This window comes from Phyllostomus hastatus, unplaced genomic scaffold (genome assembly GCF_019186645.2).
Source record: "Phyllostomus hastatus isolate PE091 unplaced genomic scaffold, TTU_PhHast_1.1 phas_contig_152, whole genome shotgun sequence".
NCBI lineage: Eukaryota > Metazoa > Chordata > Mammalia > Chiroptera > Phyllostomidae > Phyllostomus > Phyllostomus hastatus.
This window is the reverse complement of record NW_025333622.1, coordinates 3,493,340-3,510,165: the sequence shown is the minus strand read 5'-3', so window position 1 is coordinate 3,510,165 and position 16,826 is coordinate 3,493,340. Positions and strand designations below refer to the sequence as shown.

The window sequence follows — 16,826 nt, the reverse complement described above, 5'->3', positions numbered from 1 at the left end:
TGGGATGTTTGGGTTATAGAAAGTACTAACACTTTTATAGTAAGTAAAGTCACAGACTTGCACCATAAAAATGGAAGAAAGAAATGAGAGCAGAATCTTAAGGAAAGTTTGGTTTTAAAATGGAAGGAAGGAGCAACTCAAAGATGACACAAAGATATCCAGTGATATCTTCTAAGTACTATAATTATGTCATATGTATTATTTCACTTAATCTTCTAATGAACAATGAATTAAGAAGCAATATTCATATTTTAAGCTTTACAAACAGTGGTTTAAGATTAAGTAATGTATTTGAGTCACAAGAGTAGTAAGATAAAATAATACCAGAATTAATGTCCAGAAGTATCTATTTCTGGATTCTTAATTATTCTTTACTACCCGGTACAATGGAAGATGGGAAAGAAGTGACTGTGCAAGTACACAAAGTATAAGGTAAATCCAGTAATAATGAAAGCAAAGGATATAGAGATATCCAAAATGAAAATGAACTAAGTTAGTGGTTTATCTGTGTGTGGGTGGTATGAATTTTGGGGAGAATAGTAAACTTCGATTTTTATGGTAAAAGAAATTTACAATGGCATTTGGGATATCTATTAAACATTATACTATTGGCTATCTTCATTTTTATATAAGAATGTGACAATATTCAAACTAGAGACACAAAGCCTTGTTTATCATAGACAAAAAAAGTACATCACAATACAGGCAAACAAAAACACAAAGAAGGGAAGAAGGGGAAAGAACAATGTTATATATCATAATGCATAGTGTAAAAATAACATGTAGAAAAAGCATAAATGTTTAGGAAAAGGGCACAAATAAGAAATATTAATGAAATTCTTTATATATGTTTTTTTTTAATTTTCTCAGTCTGACTATATTTTAGAAATATTTATCCTAGTAAATACAAGGTCTGTCTAGAAGGTATCCAGGCATGTAGTATGGCAAATAGAGATATTCATTGAAGAAGATACAAATACAAGAAACACTGTACACAGGACAATGACATCTCAGTCCCTTTCAAAGCAGGCACCTTGGGACTTCACACAGTCTCCCAATCGTCATCAGCTGCCCATTTTTATTTTTCTGAATCTCACTGATTATCTGAAATCTTTTCCCTATCAAAGGTGATTTTAGTTTTGAGAAAAGCCAGAAGTCTCAGGTCATCAAATCTGGGCTGCAGTGGGGCTGAGTCATCCGGTGACTTGATGTTTTGACAAAAAACTCTGCCTGAGAAATGATGCATGAGGGGCACATTGTCATGGTAAAGCTGCCAATCCCCAGTTTCCCACATATGTGGCCTTCTGAATCATCCAAATAATTTCTGTGAGTAATGTTCAAGCTTAACACAAAATTGGATGAAGATTCATTGCCCTACCTGCTCAGTCATTTTGAATGTGATGGCCACAGGGTACACATGCTCACTCAACAGCACCTACTGCCCCCAATGACAGTGAAGTCGTCATTGTTCACGTATGAACATTCTAGTCCACTCTCCTCGGCTGTCAGGTTACATTGATGTCACACAAACTGTTCTCATTCTATTAATAGTAGCTATACTTTTTCCAGACAGACCTCATACATCTTTCCCACATTTATATAAACATTTATATAAAATATTGCTCTCTCTTTCTACATACACACACACACACACATACAAGGTCCAGCAGAAGTGATGCCTGCTTGAGTGTGGTTGGTAGGGTAATAACATAGTTGTAATAATTTATAGTTTTAATTTGAACATTTCACCTAAAATGTCATATAGTGTACTTGAGTGTGATATTGTTATGTTATAGAATTTCATGATTATGATTTTGTAATAAAGGATTTTGTAATAAAAAGGGACATTATTTATGCCAGACCTTGTATATTAATATTTTCCTTTAAAAGGACTAGAAAAACATTCTACTATTTAGAAACAATATTGCAAAAGGTCAAACAAAATATCAGATTACTATTTTGTGCATACATGTATTTTTGGAAATGCAAATAAATGTGATATAATGGTATAAAATATTGTAGCTCACTGTGACCAATTTCTGCTGATCTTTTGCATGTTATTTGACAAAAAATAACATTTTGAATAAAAATAAGTAGCTAATTGGAATATCCTAAAATAATGCTCTACTTTGGGCATTACTGCTTGAGGTATATATGATAATAATTACAGACCATTAACATTTATAAAAATATATCCTCCTAATGTAAATTGATGGGTCAGTCATATTGTTCTAGTGATATTCAGAATATATAAATGTTCGCATGTAATAAATTTAGTTGTCCAATGTAAAAATTGCTGAACACAGAGTTAAACTGTATTCATAGTAATAAAATTCACTATTAGGTGAGGGTTTAACATGAACTTCTTCTAAAGAAATATATGAATTCCTGTTTAGGTTATTTACTCCCTTATACTAAGCAATTTATAACCATAATCACAATTTATCCCACCCTGAACTGGAAATCTCCTGCAGAGCATTAATGATTGCATTAATGTAGGTTTTGTAGTTAACATTTTTCTCTGTGACAGTTTCATGTTCAAAATTGTATATGTATGACCCTCCTCTATGCATATAATTTTATGATTATATTTTAAAATTTAATGGCTACATAATTTTATACCTAAAAATGTCATCAATAGATTTAACAACTTTAATAAATTGAATCATTGATATTGGTTATTACAAAGACACGTAGGATAAATTGAGTCAGAACACCTGGGTTTGGGATTTGGTCAGCATTGTTACAAATGATCTAATTTGCCTTTATCACCACTAACCTAAGAAAAAATCAATTAAGTTCTAATCATTAAAAATATGATCTGCAGTATATATGAAGGTGGTTTTTTTGCTCTGAGCTGAAAATCTAACAAGTGTTCTTAGCAAACTTAAAAAATGTACAGACAATTAAGTAAACTCCATTAATCAAAAAGTAAGTGAATGATAGATTATATGTTGCATGTATTAGCTCTAATTGAATGTTTTCTGGCTGTGTATGGATTTACTATATGCAATTACTATTTGTGAAAATAGTTTATTATGTCTGTGTCCTTCATTAAAATATCAGAAAAAAAGAATCCTTCCTGCTTTTAAAAAGCATTTTGTCTACAGAGACTAATGAAAAGCCTGATTCACTGTGGTTATTCGATGTTTATTAAATTTAAAAAAAACATTTAAATTTAATTGGCAATTATATTGTTAAACACTGAATATTTTCAGTATTTTTATTTGAAAATATCAAATATTACAGATGAAGAATTTGCGTATACTGATAGAAAACAATGTTCCCAAGATCAAACAAGTGGATGAGCCTGTATACAATCAAAGGTTTCTGAGTAAAAGAATAATGAAGACCATGATATTAACAGTAGCTAAGACAAATAATATTTACCAAATGTCAGACCCTATTCTAAACCTTTACTCAAAACAGCTCATTTAATTCATATAAAAATCTCTGAGATAAGTAGGATATTACTCTTATTTTACCAGAGGGCAAAATGAGTCAGAGAGAGAGAAAGAGCGAGGTGTTTTGAAAAGTAATCTCCACATAGTCACACAAGTCAAGAGTTCAAGAGGTAGAATTTAAAAAGCCAGCCTAGCATCAGAATCTTTCCTTTGGACACTAAGCTTTACAGCTTTGCAGGATGGACACTTCTATTTATGAAACAACTTGGTCCCTATGTGAATCTGCTGTAAATAATTACAGGATGTGAAGTACATCAGTGAACACTAGGGGTGAGACATACTCTTATAATGCAGGTGCATTCATTCAGCAAACATTTATAAAGTTTCAACAACATGATGAGACTGGGGTATGCATATTAAAATAAATGATTACTGAAATTCATAGCCCTAAGAGAAATTTCTATACTGCAGTTATTACCTGTTAATGAGTTTACTATGCTGTTTGAAGCAGCATAGTAAAGACAGGCTTATAAGAAAAAAAAATCCTGAATTCTAACTCCTAGTTACAATGCCAATAGCCTTTGAACAGTCATATAGTTTATCTGAACCTCAGATTCTCTTTAAATTAAATTTATTGGGGTGACATTGGTTAATAAGATTATGTAGGTTTTAAGTGCGCAATTCTGTGATATATCATCTGTATGTCACATTGTGTGTCCACCACCAGAAGTCAAAGCTTCTTTGTCACCATGTATTTGATCCACTTTACCCTTTGCTGTTCTGCCAAGCCCCTTCTCTCTGGTAACCACAATACTGTTGAACATGTCTGTGAGTTTTTGCTTCCTTTTCTTGTTTGTTAACTTCAGTTTTATATTCCATGTATGAGTGAAATAATACGGTTCTTGACTTTCTCTGTCTCACTCGTTTCACTTAGCATGATATTTTCAAAATCCATCCATGTTGTCACAAATGGCAGTGTTTCTTGTGTGTGTGTGTGTGTGTGTGTGTGTGTGTGTGTGGCTGAGTAATATTCCACTGTAGTAGGTACCACATTTTTATCTAATCATCTATTGAAGGAAGCTCAGTTTTTTCTATGTCTTGGCCAACATGAATAATATTACAGTGAACCTCATATTCTTGATCTGTTCAACTGGAGGTTATAAATTCCTGTTATGCTTGCTTTAATGAGCTATGAAGATAGCTGATTGACAAAATGTGAAAGGGCCATGTACACAGGGTGTTATGCAAATTTTCAGTAATACCTTAACTACTTATTTACATTTAATTCCCATGATAGTAAACTTGAAAACTGTGCTTCATACATTTTGTAAAGTCTCAGAATATCCAGCAAATACCTCATACTTAGAACGTTTTCCCCTAGGGACCAATACCAAGCATTTAAGCTCCAATACAGGGAAACACTCTCTTTTAATAGCTTCGCCAGCTGAGGAAAATGGCTTATTTTTTTCAATTTTACATTGTTTATCAAAAAGTAACATATAAAATAATATCAGACTACTTAATCAGGTTGTTTTGAAACCATATATTTTAATTAAAAAATACACACTTAAAAAAAAAGCAATGAGACAGAGCATGCAAGTAATTTGCCATTTGACACAATCAGTGCTTAAATTTACCCAAAGAGAGGACGTTCTAGTTTCTATGTTAAGGAAAGAGGGTTAAAACATGTAGGCTGATAAAAGGAATATATAGCACTAGGCTTTCCCCACAAAATAATTACTTGCCTTTAAACTAGTGTCTAGGATTCTTCCCCCCCACCCCCACCAAAATAATTACTTGCCTCTAAACTTGGTATATAACTACATGCCTCTCAGCCTCTTATCCTTGTGGTACATAATTCCTCTAGGCAGCAAGTTTTAGCAGTAAAGTCATCCTTTCATCTTCATCAGATTTTTAAATGAGACAATGAAACACTGTTGGCAAACCAGTGACACATAATAAATGCATATACTGAAATTAAGTATTCATTGACTAAATTTATTAACATGCTAAAGGCATCAAAGCATTGGCTTTTCAAGAAATCTACACCTTAGAGAAGAATCTCAAATAGACAGTATTCTAAAATTGTCTAGATTTAAATGGCATGACTTTGGGGTTAAAAGGACATTTTTACTGATGTTGTAGACACCAAATTTGCAGCCTAGTTCTTCTTATAAGGATCCTAGTAGCCTGATCAATCATCCTGGTTTTCTCAGGACTGTCGCAGTTTCAGCACTGAGAGTCTTAATTGTAGAAAACCCCTCAAACCTAGGCAAGTGTGAGAGCTGATCACCAATGTTCAAAGAACCCTAGTCATGCAGGAAATTGATAGCCAAGAAACTAATGACACTTTCTCTTCTGCTTTCTGTAACATATTGGACAATAAAAAGTTCTTCATCTATGCAGCAGAAAGAAAGAAGGATCTCCTACCCTTTGCAAAAGCATGGATGGAACTGGAAAGCATTATGCTAAGTGAAAGAAGCCAGGTGGTGAAAGGTAGATACCATATGATCTCACCTTTAACAGGAACCTAAGCAACAAAACAAACAAACAAGCAAACTATAACCAAAGAGACTGAAATAGAGAACAAACTGACAATGACCAGAGGAGAGAGGGGAGGGAATATCGGGGAAAAGGGGAAGGGTTGGCAGGAACAAATATAAAGAACACATGGACAAAAACTGGGGGGTGGTGGAAATGGGAGGAAGGTGGGGAAGGCTGGGGGTGTGGGCTGGGATGGGAGTAAAAGACAGAAAAACTGTACTTGAACAACAATTTAAAAAAAGTTCTTCATTTCTTCTTCACTTTTAAACCGTGTGTTGTCTATCACAAGAATTATATTTACATAGAACACCTCTGACCTTGCTAACATCTCCCTTGACGTTCAGATATGAGAAAGTGTGGCAAATTGGGAGATCATTAGATATGCATCTCCTTTTATTTCCCTTTTTAATGTATTTTTATTCTGTGAACTTTTTATTTATACTGCTTTCTCCATACCTTTTTTGCTTCTTAGCTTTGGTGTTTTATTTATTTTTATTTTTTATTTTATTTTTTTATTGTAAAATATACTTTAATCCCTCCTCCCCTCCAAAGGTATATATAGCCCAGAAATGTTGATTTGCATTGCTTATGCATATTTTTATCTCTACTTTTCTATATTTTGTATGTCTCATTTATTTTAATTTAGCTATTCATGAGCATCTGCTATGTGCTTGGCTCTTTATTAGGTGTAGGTATAGAGATCAGACAGTAAAGTAACCTTACCATTGAGGATACCCATATATAAACAAAAAAAGGTAGAATAAATTGGCAGGGTAGAGTCGTCTTATGTAGGGAAATAAATAAGAAAGAATTTACATGGACTGAAGCTCCAGCTTGTGTTTAAAAAAATGAATAACTGTTCTTCAAATGGAAGAGGTTTAGGGAGTCAATTACCATCCCTAGTCATCAAGAATCATATAGGAGTTATAAAACATGTTAGTGTGTTCAGAACTGATAGATAATCAGATAAGGGGAAAGGTAAGACCTAACCAGAAATTAGACTACAAACTAGGTGGGGGTGAGACTATGATGACCCAAGACATAGGAGCTATTACTCTCTTCTGTGTTTTCTTCTTTACTGTGGTTATCCGCTTGTCCCTTTGTGGTTTTCAAATTTACTAGTATGAATGGAAACAACAGAAGAAAGTGATGTATTCTCTTTTTCATCATCACTAAAAATCAATGAGGATGGCACTCAGTAAAAAAAAATAGTGAAAACTGGTCATGATTGTATTTATCCTTTAACTAACATACCTGTCTTTCCCAAACCTCCATCATATATTTTACTTTTAAACAAACCAAAAAGAGAAAAGCTCTGTTAAAGACCCTATGTTGGGAGATATCTGGTGCTGCTGAGATTCTACAAGATTGTACTCAACAAGGAGCTATAGTATAGAAAAGGAAGCCAGAGTGCTATAGAATCTGAAGAGTAGCACAAAGAAAAGGCTTAGGAAGGAAGATATTACACCAAATTCCGCATTTCATGTTGTCTGAGCTTTCCACCTCCACACATGGTTTCATCCCTCTCATAATCCAAGCAGTAGGAATGGTGGAAAGCACATTATCACAGTACAACTTTAAATATCAGGAAACCACTACTTTTACAACATTGTTGTCTAATATCCCAAATTGATTAATGCCTTCAATTGTCTCAAGCATGTTCTTTACTGCACAAAAAAATTCAAAATCATGTATTGAATTTAATTGTCATATGTGTCGATCTGGCACACTTCCTAAGCCTACTTTATCTTTTTTTTATTGTGGAGAATTCTTGACACACTGACATTTTTGGAGAGTTATTTTGTAAAATATCATTTAATTAGGATCTGCATGATGTTACCTCACAAGTTTCTATCTTTTGGTCTTTTGACAGAAATATTTCACAAGGATAGTGTGCATTATATAGGAAAGCACAGCTATGGATTTATTTCATTACCAGTGATAATTGCTCAAGAAAGAATTCAATAAACCAACAAAATAATTTAACATTATCATGTATGGCTGGGAAGTTTAAATATTACAGTTAATAAGGCTAAATTTGTATTAAATTTTATTTTCCTACATACAATAAAAAAAAGACAACTTATAGGGATACATAATTAAAGACAAATGTATTTACATCTATAAAACAGCACTAGAATGAAGATGTTGAATATTTCTTGAATGAATTCAAAGTTCATTATTACAAATAGTATTTACTAAAGTATCCACTGAGTTGTACTATTTAAATCCACTTAGTATTTTATCATAAACAGCAGTCCTAGTTTTGACAGCTTCTTGTGCAATTCTCTATCAAAGCACTTAACATATTTATAAAAGATTGTAAGCTCATGAAGGGCAAACAATATATCTTGTTCACTGGCTGGCTAAGGTCTAGCTCACAGCATTCCTAAATAAATGTTTGAGTAGAATTTAGTTATAGTTTAAAATCTGATAATCTTGAATTCTGAATGTTCACTAATTCAAATTAAGCTTTCTTCAATTAGTTTTGATTAATGAGGTTTCATTTAATATTTACTAATTCAGTAAATATTAACCACCAGCTACATAAGTGCTTCTCAGAATACTTGTGATGAACACTGTGAACATGATATCTGGACTAAAAAATATAATTTACAATATATGGATATTATCATCTTGGTTATCAAATTATTGTATTGTACTATTTATTGTGATTTATAATTCCAAATTTACTAGCCCTTAGTGGAAATATTCAATACCAAATTTGGCATAGGAAATGTATTAGTAGTATGGGTTTTGATATTAGGATCAAAAGTCTAGTTACAGCTTGTGGATATGTCTTTCTAGACATGTCATTGTCAGCACTTCACATAAACTCATGAACCTTGGTTTCTTCATGAGCAGGATTGTTATGAAGGTGAATGTAAATGAGATAATGCACCAAAATAGAAGATATAAAATTTAAATTCAAAAGGAGCAAGGGAAGTTAAATTGATTATTAAATAATGACATACATTTCCCCATGATATGTTTAGTGTGTCATTCATTACCTGGTTTTTATTATGTACTTTTAATTAATATTAGAATTGGTTATCTTTTTCTCAAGTATTCTCTTACATGTTTTATTTTGATTTAGAATTATTTTGACTTCATTATTTTGAGTGTTTTTATTATACTTTATATAATAGACTGCTGCTATAATAGATGGAAAGTAAGGGTTACCTACATTTCCAAATGTTGCTACATTATGTTTATTAGGGATCTAACAGTAGTTTAAGGCTACTTAGTCAAATTTTATTTCAAGCATGGAATTGGGTACTTCTTCCTTCAAAGTAAAATTCATCCTTGAAAATGCTATATCATGTTTGGAATCAGTAACAGTTTCAAATTTAAGTTGCATTTTATTACATTAATAATTTTCTAAATGGTTTGCAGCCTGTCAAAAGATATGCTTATCCTCAGCTGAGCACCTAATCCATTATAGTTGACTGTAATTCTGTGCCTATGTGCCCTTGCTTTTCAATCTCCAATACATTTAGATAATTTTTGCTGTAGTACTAAGGTAATAAAAATGAAGAAGTTGAACACAGAAAAGCAGCACACAGGTTCTTTCAGCATATTATTTTTCTCTGCATGCATAGTGAACCTTGAAATTTAAGTGCATAATTTAAATACTACTTAATTTTTAAATTTACTGATTTTGATATATGTAATAATTTACAAACACTTAGCTTAATAGTTTCAAACCATAATATTGATGAGGTCAGAATCAATCCCAATATGGCCAATAAACTTCTTTCTGTATTTCAGTATTGGATACTTATAAAAATAGATAAGGTAGCCATCCATTGTTCTAATTAAATAATGGACATGACTTGTTTATCATTACATTTTATCATTATGGTATTTTCAGTAGCAAAATGAGTTTAGAAAGTGCAATATTAAAAAGAAGACTAAGCCCTGGCTAAGGTGGCTCAGTAGATTGACCATCAAACTGCAAACCAAAGGGTTGCTGGTTTGATTCCCAGTCAGGGTACATGCCTGGGTTGTGGACCAGGTCAGGTCTCCAGTGGGGGGTACACCAGAGGCAACCACACATTTGATGTCTCTTTCTTTTTCTCATTCCCTCCCTCTCTGTCTAAAATAAATTATTTAAAAAGGATATTAAATATACCTGATTTTTATCATTTCAATTTGATTTGAATCAAAATCCCACGAGAATTTTTTTAACACTTGGTGGTATAATTCTAAAATGACAGAAGTGATTCAAATAACATACCAGCTTAAGAAAACAAAGTATTTTGAGGAGGAATAATAAAAGAACTTACCTACCACATACTTTCAGACATTGTCAAGCTTCAAATAAATGGTTAACTTTGTGAAATAACACACAAATAGACATACTTTTAAAGGGGCAAAGTGTTTGTTCTTTAGTCCATATAGCTTTTGGTATTCAGTCCATTTGGTATTTATTGACTATAGAACGATAGGTTAACAAAAGTATGTGAAAAATATAGACTTATAAAATTATGCTTAAATTGCATTAATGATAAAAAAAGCAAACACCATCATTTATCTTTTCAAGACCAATACGATTAAGATGTCCTGGACAGCCTGCTTAACCAGCTCCTGCCTCCCTCTGCAGCTTACTTTTCTAACCCTCTCCCTCTCTGCTATACTAACATTCTTATATTTCCCAGGTGTATTCCTGGCATATTAGGCCCACTGTACATGTTCCTTCTTCTGCCTTTAATGCTCTCTCCCCAAGCCTGTACTCCCATTTCTACAAATCTATCAGAATTTAGCTTAGTCTCTAATTCAGCAAAACCATTCCTGAAATCCTAATACATACTCATGAAACACCATTTAATTTTCCATAGAAGTTAGGACAGTTTGGGGTTATAAATATAGTGTGTGACTATTTGATTAGTGTTTGTCTCTCACATTAGACACCAAACTTTCTTATGTGTGTTGTTTTTGCTCAGCATTGTGTTCTCATCACTTAGCAGAGTGCTTGGTATAGAGTAAATGCTCACTGATTGATTATATAATGAAATATCAAGGTACTTGCATTTTGATTTTCCAAGTATTTTATTTCCAATTTTAAAGACATTAGAAAGGAAGTCGCCAGGAACCCTAGCACCCTTCCATTTCCTGAGGAGCTGCTGAAAGGAGTCAGTGATCTGCCTGGGGTGCACCTTCTCCAGGTGCTGATAATGTGGAAAGGTCAGAAGTATTGAAGGACCAGTATCCTTTCAGAAATTGCAAAGATATAAAAACAAATAGAATCTAAAAAAAATCTTACTGTTAACAAAAAATGCTACCTCTTAAGCTTCAGTGAGAAAAGTTGACTTTTGGATTAAAAAGGAAATCAATAAAATACTTTTAAAAAAGAAATCTCAAAAGAATGTTAAACACTGGAGATGCTGGAAAAAGAGGTTTGTGTCCTTGGACAGGAATGTGGTGCTCAGGGCAAATGACTCTGATTTCAGGATCTGGAAGCTGAGCTGCAGAGGGTGGCAGCAAAGCTAAGTGCTGGTATAAAGGAAAAAAACGTCTCCCTGCAGGTAATGCTGCACTGAAAAAGCGGCTACTGAATTCACTAGAACTAGCAAAGTCTAAGCGCTTTCTAAAGGCTAGTAAAGTCTAAGTTTTCTGAAGATGATAACCAAAAGAATCTGAGAATTCTAAGCCCTGAGTTGATGAAACTTAGAAACAAAAGAGAAACTAAGATGAGTAGTATGAAGGCTAAAAAGTAAGGCATAGGCGTGAATCTGCAGGTCACCCAGAAGAATGTCAAAGAGCCTCAGGGGAGAAAGAACAGCTTGAGAGGAACTCATTTCATAAAGAAAAGATTAATGACAAATCAATCTGTTTCTTAAAACAGAAAAGCTCTTAGAATACATTGAAGACATAAGTGGTGGCTTATTTGAGGGACAAGCTAAAAAATACAAGCTAGACATTGCCCAATTAGGAGAAAATCTGAAAGAGAAGAGTCATGAAGTTTTAAGCCTTAAACAGAAGAAAATGATGTTATGTTGTCTAAGCATGTAAAAATTCTAAATGCTAAATGTCAGCTACTTGAAAAAGAAAAAGACCTCATCAACAAGGACAGAGAACAATGAAAACCTAAATTCTGAAATGCAACACTTAAAACAGTTTAGCCCTGGCTGGTGTGGCTCAGTGGCTTCAATGCTGGTTGGAGAACCAAAGGTTCGCCCAGTTCCACCCCCAGTCAGAGTGCAAGCCTAAATTGCAGCCCAGGTCCTCAATCCGGGACACACGAGAGGCAACCAGACATTGATGTTTCTCTCCCTCTCTTTCTTACTCCCTTGCCCTTCTCAAAAACTAAATAAATAAAATTTTTTAAAAATAAGAAATGTATTCTTGAAAAACAAGAACATGAAAAGCTACAACAAAAAGAGTTGGAAATCGATTCACTTCTGCAACAATGAAGGGATTATCTTCTAGTCTTCAGCAAAAGCTATGTTCTTTTCAAAAGGAAATGATGACAAGAGAGGGATCTTTTCGGGGGAGCTCTGAATGAGCTAGATAAACTACAGCCAAATGAGGGACAAGCTGAAAACCTGGCCAAACAACTGGAAGAAGAAACAAAAACTAGTGCTTAAGAACTGAATTTCTAGAAGAAAACCTGAAGGTGAAAAACAGAATTTGAGAAAAATAAGTTGTTCACAGTCAGGCCACCCTGCTTTTGCAGGCAAGGTATAATGGTGCAAAACCTTGGACACGTTAGTGCTCAATTTGAAGGCTATGAAGCATTATCAGCTAGTGTGATGGTAGTTCTTCAGCTAAAGCCTCTTTGCTTAAGGAAAAAAGCTTGGGAAAAGAGCAGAGGATGTTCAGCATCAGATACTGGCAACCGAGAGCTCGAATCAACAGTATTCAAGGATATTCAGACCAGATCAGCACCTGAAGAAGCAGAAATTAAAGAAATCACAGTTTCTTTTCTCCAAAAAATAACTGCTTTGGAGAACCAACTCAAGCAGCAAGGTGAAGACTTTAAGAAGCAGATGGAAGAGGAAAAAGCAAGAGAAACTGGAAAAGAAAATACACTGGCAGAACTAAAGAAATGACTATGTGACATCTCCTTTATGTAGAACTATATAATAAACCAAAGCCTTTTCAGCTACAACTGCATGCATATGAAGGAGAGAAACAGATTCTGTTGAATGAACATGGTGCAGATCAGGAACAGCTAAATAAACTAAGATGCTAAATTGTTAGGTCATCAGAACCTAAATTTATGCTAAATTGTTAGGTCATCAGAATGTAAAGCAAAAGAAAAATCAAGCATGTTATGAAATTAAAAGACGAAATTAAAATCGGAGGTGTCAACACTCTGCTCTCAGCTTACTAAAATAAAGCAAAACAAGAGAAAACTTCAGTTGAAGTTGAATAAAGTTTCAGATACCTTCAAAAGCTTTTTTTCATGAAAGTAAAGAAAAATTTTGTTCTCAAACCCCATTAAAAGAAGCAATACAAACATAGGAGTTTGTAAAAGAAGCAATACATAGGAGTTGAGCTCCTATGGAGTTTCAAGAATCATGCAAGTAAAAATCTGAAAAATCATTGTGTTACAGAACAAACAAGGGGGGCCTGAGACGATATACTAATATTGAAAAAAAGCCCCCAGGTCCGTCATGTCCGCCGCCCGAGGAAAGATGTCTCTCAATGCCAGAGATTTGTGAAAAGGAAAGGAAATGTTTATTTAATGCTATACAAACTTAAAGTAGTGACCTAATGTCTTCATCAAAAATCCTAAAGTCCCTTAAAACACCCACAAACAGACACAGTCCTTCCTTCCTTCCCCCTTTGCCCAGTCCAGAGTACCGTATCTCAGGAAAGAAAATAGAAGTCCATGGCTCAGGCAGTCCTCTGGTTCTTAGTTAATCCTCCATCTCGACTGGGAGACCTCCCTGGGTTCCCGGCACCCTCAGCTGAGTCTCCGGGATCTCTGCTAAAACCAGGTGGTGGTTCCCCCTTCTAAAGCTGAGGGGGTCCCCACTCTGGCAAAGGCACATGGTCCTCTCTCCCAGAGCCACGGGAGTCCCCACTCTGTCAAAGCCACGTGATTCTCCCCTCAGTGGCTGCCGTGTCTGGGTTTAAATCCCCACGCCAATCTTCCTCTGCAGCTCCATTTCCGACTCCTCCTACACTCGGGCACACTTGCTCTCAATCTGCTGTCTTCTCCACCTTTTCTGGTCACCATCGTGGGTCTGGGCAGGTGTGACCCCATGTCCTGGAGCCAATCTTCTCCGAGCTCCCACGCAGGCGCTATAACTCAGGGAACCTGCCCCCAGTCACATCATGGGGGGTGTCCCTTTCCATCCCCCTGGCCTTGAGCATGGCCATAGCTATTTAGCATATTTAAGTGACCAGCCAAAGGCTATAGATATGTTAAATGACCATGCCATGATTAGCTGCAAAGCTGCCCTGCATGTTCTTGCTCTGTGTGCCCCTTCCCCCATCTCACACTTGTGGGGGAAGGGGTGAAGATACCTTAAAATCTTCTGGACACCTTGAGTTCTGGACCCCATTTCAAATGCCTATTTGGGATCCCCCCTCTTGGCTGCACCCTGTAACAATTGGAAAATTATTTTATTCTCATTTTTTCATTGTTGTTGCTGTTATTATTTTGTTAGTAATGAATACTTTTAAGTGTGCTTAATATTACTTGTTGTTTGTATGTATCTGAAAGCATGTTCAATATTTTTACCAATATGTCTTCTAACATTTTATTTTCTATTTTTAGCAACTGTTCCCTGCTGCTCCTTTTCATCATGTTATTCTAAACCTTCTACTTGGCTTGCCAGCTGTATAACTCATCCCCATCAATCCACATTGCTTTAAAAAGCACTGATATCATTATTCCCATATTCTGAAACCTTCAATGGTGTCAGCCTTCTAATCCACAGGGTGTGTGTGTGTGTGCATGTAGATTTAATTGATTTTTAATTGCTTTTTTCCATTGCCCTTATAATTGCCAGAATAGCTTTTTATAATAAAGTATTTTATTGGATCTTTAAAATTAAAATAAATTTAAAACATAAAATAAAGACATTGGATATCATCTTAAAGGATAAACTCCAAATCTTTTGGCTTGGTAGACATAGTCTCTTAAAACCTAGCTAACCTTTAAATCTCATTGCATACTTTGCTATCTATAAAACTTCTGCTTCTGCCAAATTGGTTTACTTTTTATCTCCCAAAGGCATCTCATTTTATTCTATTTCTGCAAGTCTGTAAAAACCATTTTTTACATCTTCACATAGTTTATAACTATGCTTGGGTGAGTGGTGGGGAGAAATGGAGACAACTGTAGTTGAATAACAATAAAAACAGCCCTGGCTGGTGTGGCTCAGTGGATTGAGCACTGGGCCCTGAAGCAAAGGGTCACCAGTTCTATTCCCAAGTAGGGCACATGCCTGGGTTGTGGGCCAGATCCCTCCCTGGTAGGAGGCACATGAGAGGCAACCACACATTGATCTTTCTCTCCCACTCTTTCTCCCTCCCTCCCCCCTCTCTAAAAATAAATAAATAAAATATTTTTAAAAAACAATAAAAACAATTAAAAAATAAAATAAAACCTAGTCAGGTCCCTTGGCTCTAGGAAACTACCCCTAGGGCATGTTAATTGTCTCCTAATGTGCATAATAGAGAATTTGCTGCTTATAGTCATGCACACTTTTGTATCTTTATGTGTGCATTTCTCTTCTACAATTAGATTTTAGAGTAACATATGAATGAGTCATGTTTTATGAAAAATAATATGACTAATAAGAATTTGTAAAAACATTGATTAACTGATGGATGAAATTAAAGATTTAAAAATTGATATTAAGAAATTATGGAATATAATCTTGGTACCAATGTGAGTTCATTGGTTTTATATGATGTCTTAGTCTATCTAATCAAAAAATACTTCATATGCTCAAGTTACAATTTTAGAAATGTTAATTTTTCTGATTGTAAGCCACTAAGCATTCTTATGCAGTGATCTGATTAAAACAGTGATTTTCCAAGATTGAAATCCAGTGATAACATGGATTTATTTAATAATTCAATAAATAAATTTGTTATGTTCCAGGCAAATAGATGGTGAGGATGTAGAAGTTTGTGAGAGGGACAAATTCTAGGCCTCTAAGAACTGCTAGTGTTAATGGTAATTAATTAATACTTGGAATGTCTTAGAGAAAGGCTGTATTCAGAAATTATGGTAAAAATTGATAATTACTACATAGAAGTGAAGTTATATAGAAAATATTTTAACTATGGTCTATAGATGAAAAGTATTGCAAAGAAAAATAGGCAGGATTTTTGTTGTTCAGTTACAGTTGTCCCACTTTTTCCCGGGGGCTCTCCCCTACCTGGCCCTTCATCATTCCTCACAGAGAGCTTCACACCACATCTAAATCAAATTTGTGTTAGTTGCTTATTGAAATGTAGATTTCTGGGGCCTATCAGTATTACTGAACCAGAATTTCTATGGGTGGATAGCAGGCATAAAGCCATTTAGGATAGCTACAAAATTTGTAACCTGAGGATTAAGAACATAGTATTTAAAGATAAAAAGTTTGTTTTCCATATTTGTGGGAAGTCTGGGTAGAATATCTCCCAAACTATTGGAACTGTGGGACAATTATTTTTAATAAGAAACAGGTATTTTTTTTTAATTTGCAGAGTTCCTTTTTTTTAAAGATTTTATTTATTTATTTTTAGAGAGGGAAGGGAGGGAGATAGAGATAGAGAGAGAGAGAGAGAGAAACACCAATGTGCGGTTGCTGGGGGTCATGGTCTTCAACCTAGCACATACCCTGACTGGGAATCGAACCTGCGACACTTTGGTTCACAGCCCGCACTCAATCCACTGAGCTACACCAGCCAGGGCAAGAAACA

At 34.7% G+C, this 16,826-nt stretch overlaps 1 pseudogene; it reads left to right on the top strand.

Moving 5' to 3' along the window:
- Positions 1-386: 386 nt before the first annotated feature.
- Positions 387-13,418, top strand: LOC123813435 (annotated as a pseudogene).
- Positions 13,419-16,826: the final 3,408 nt, after the last annotated feature.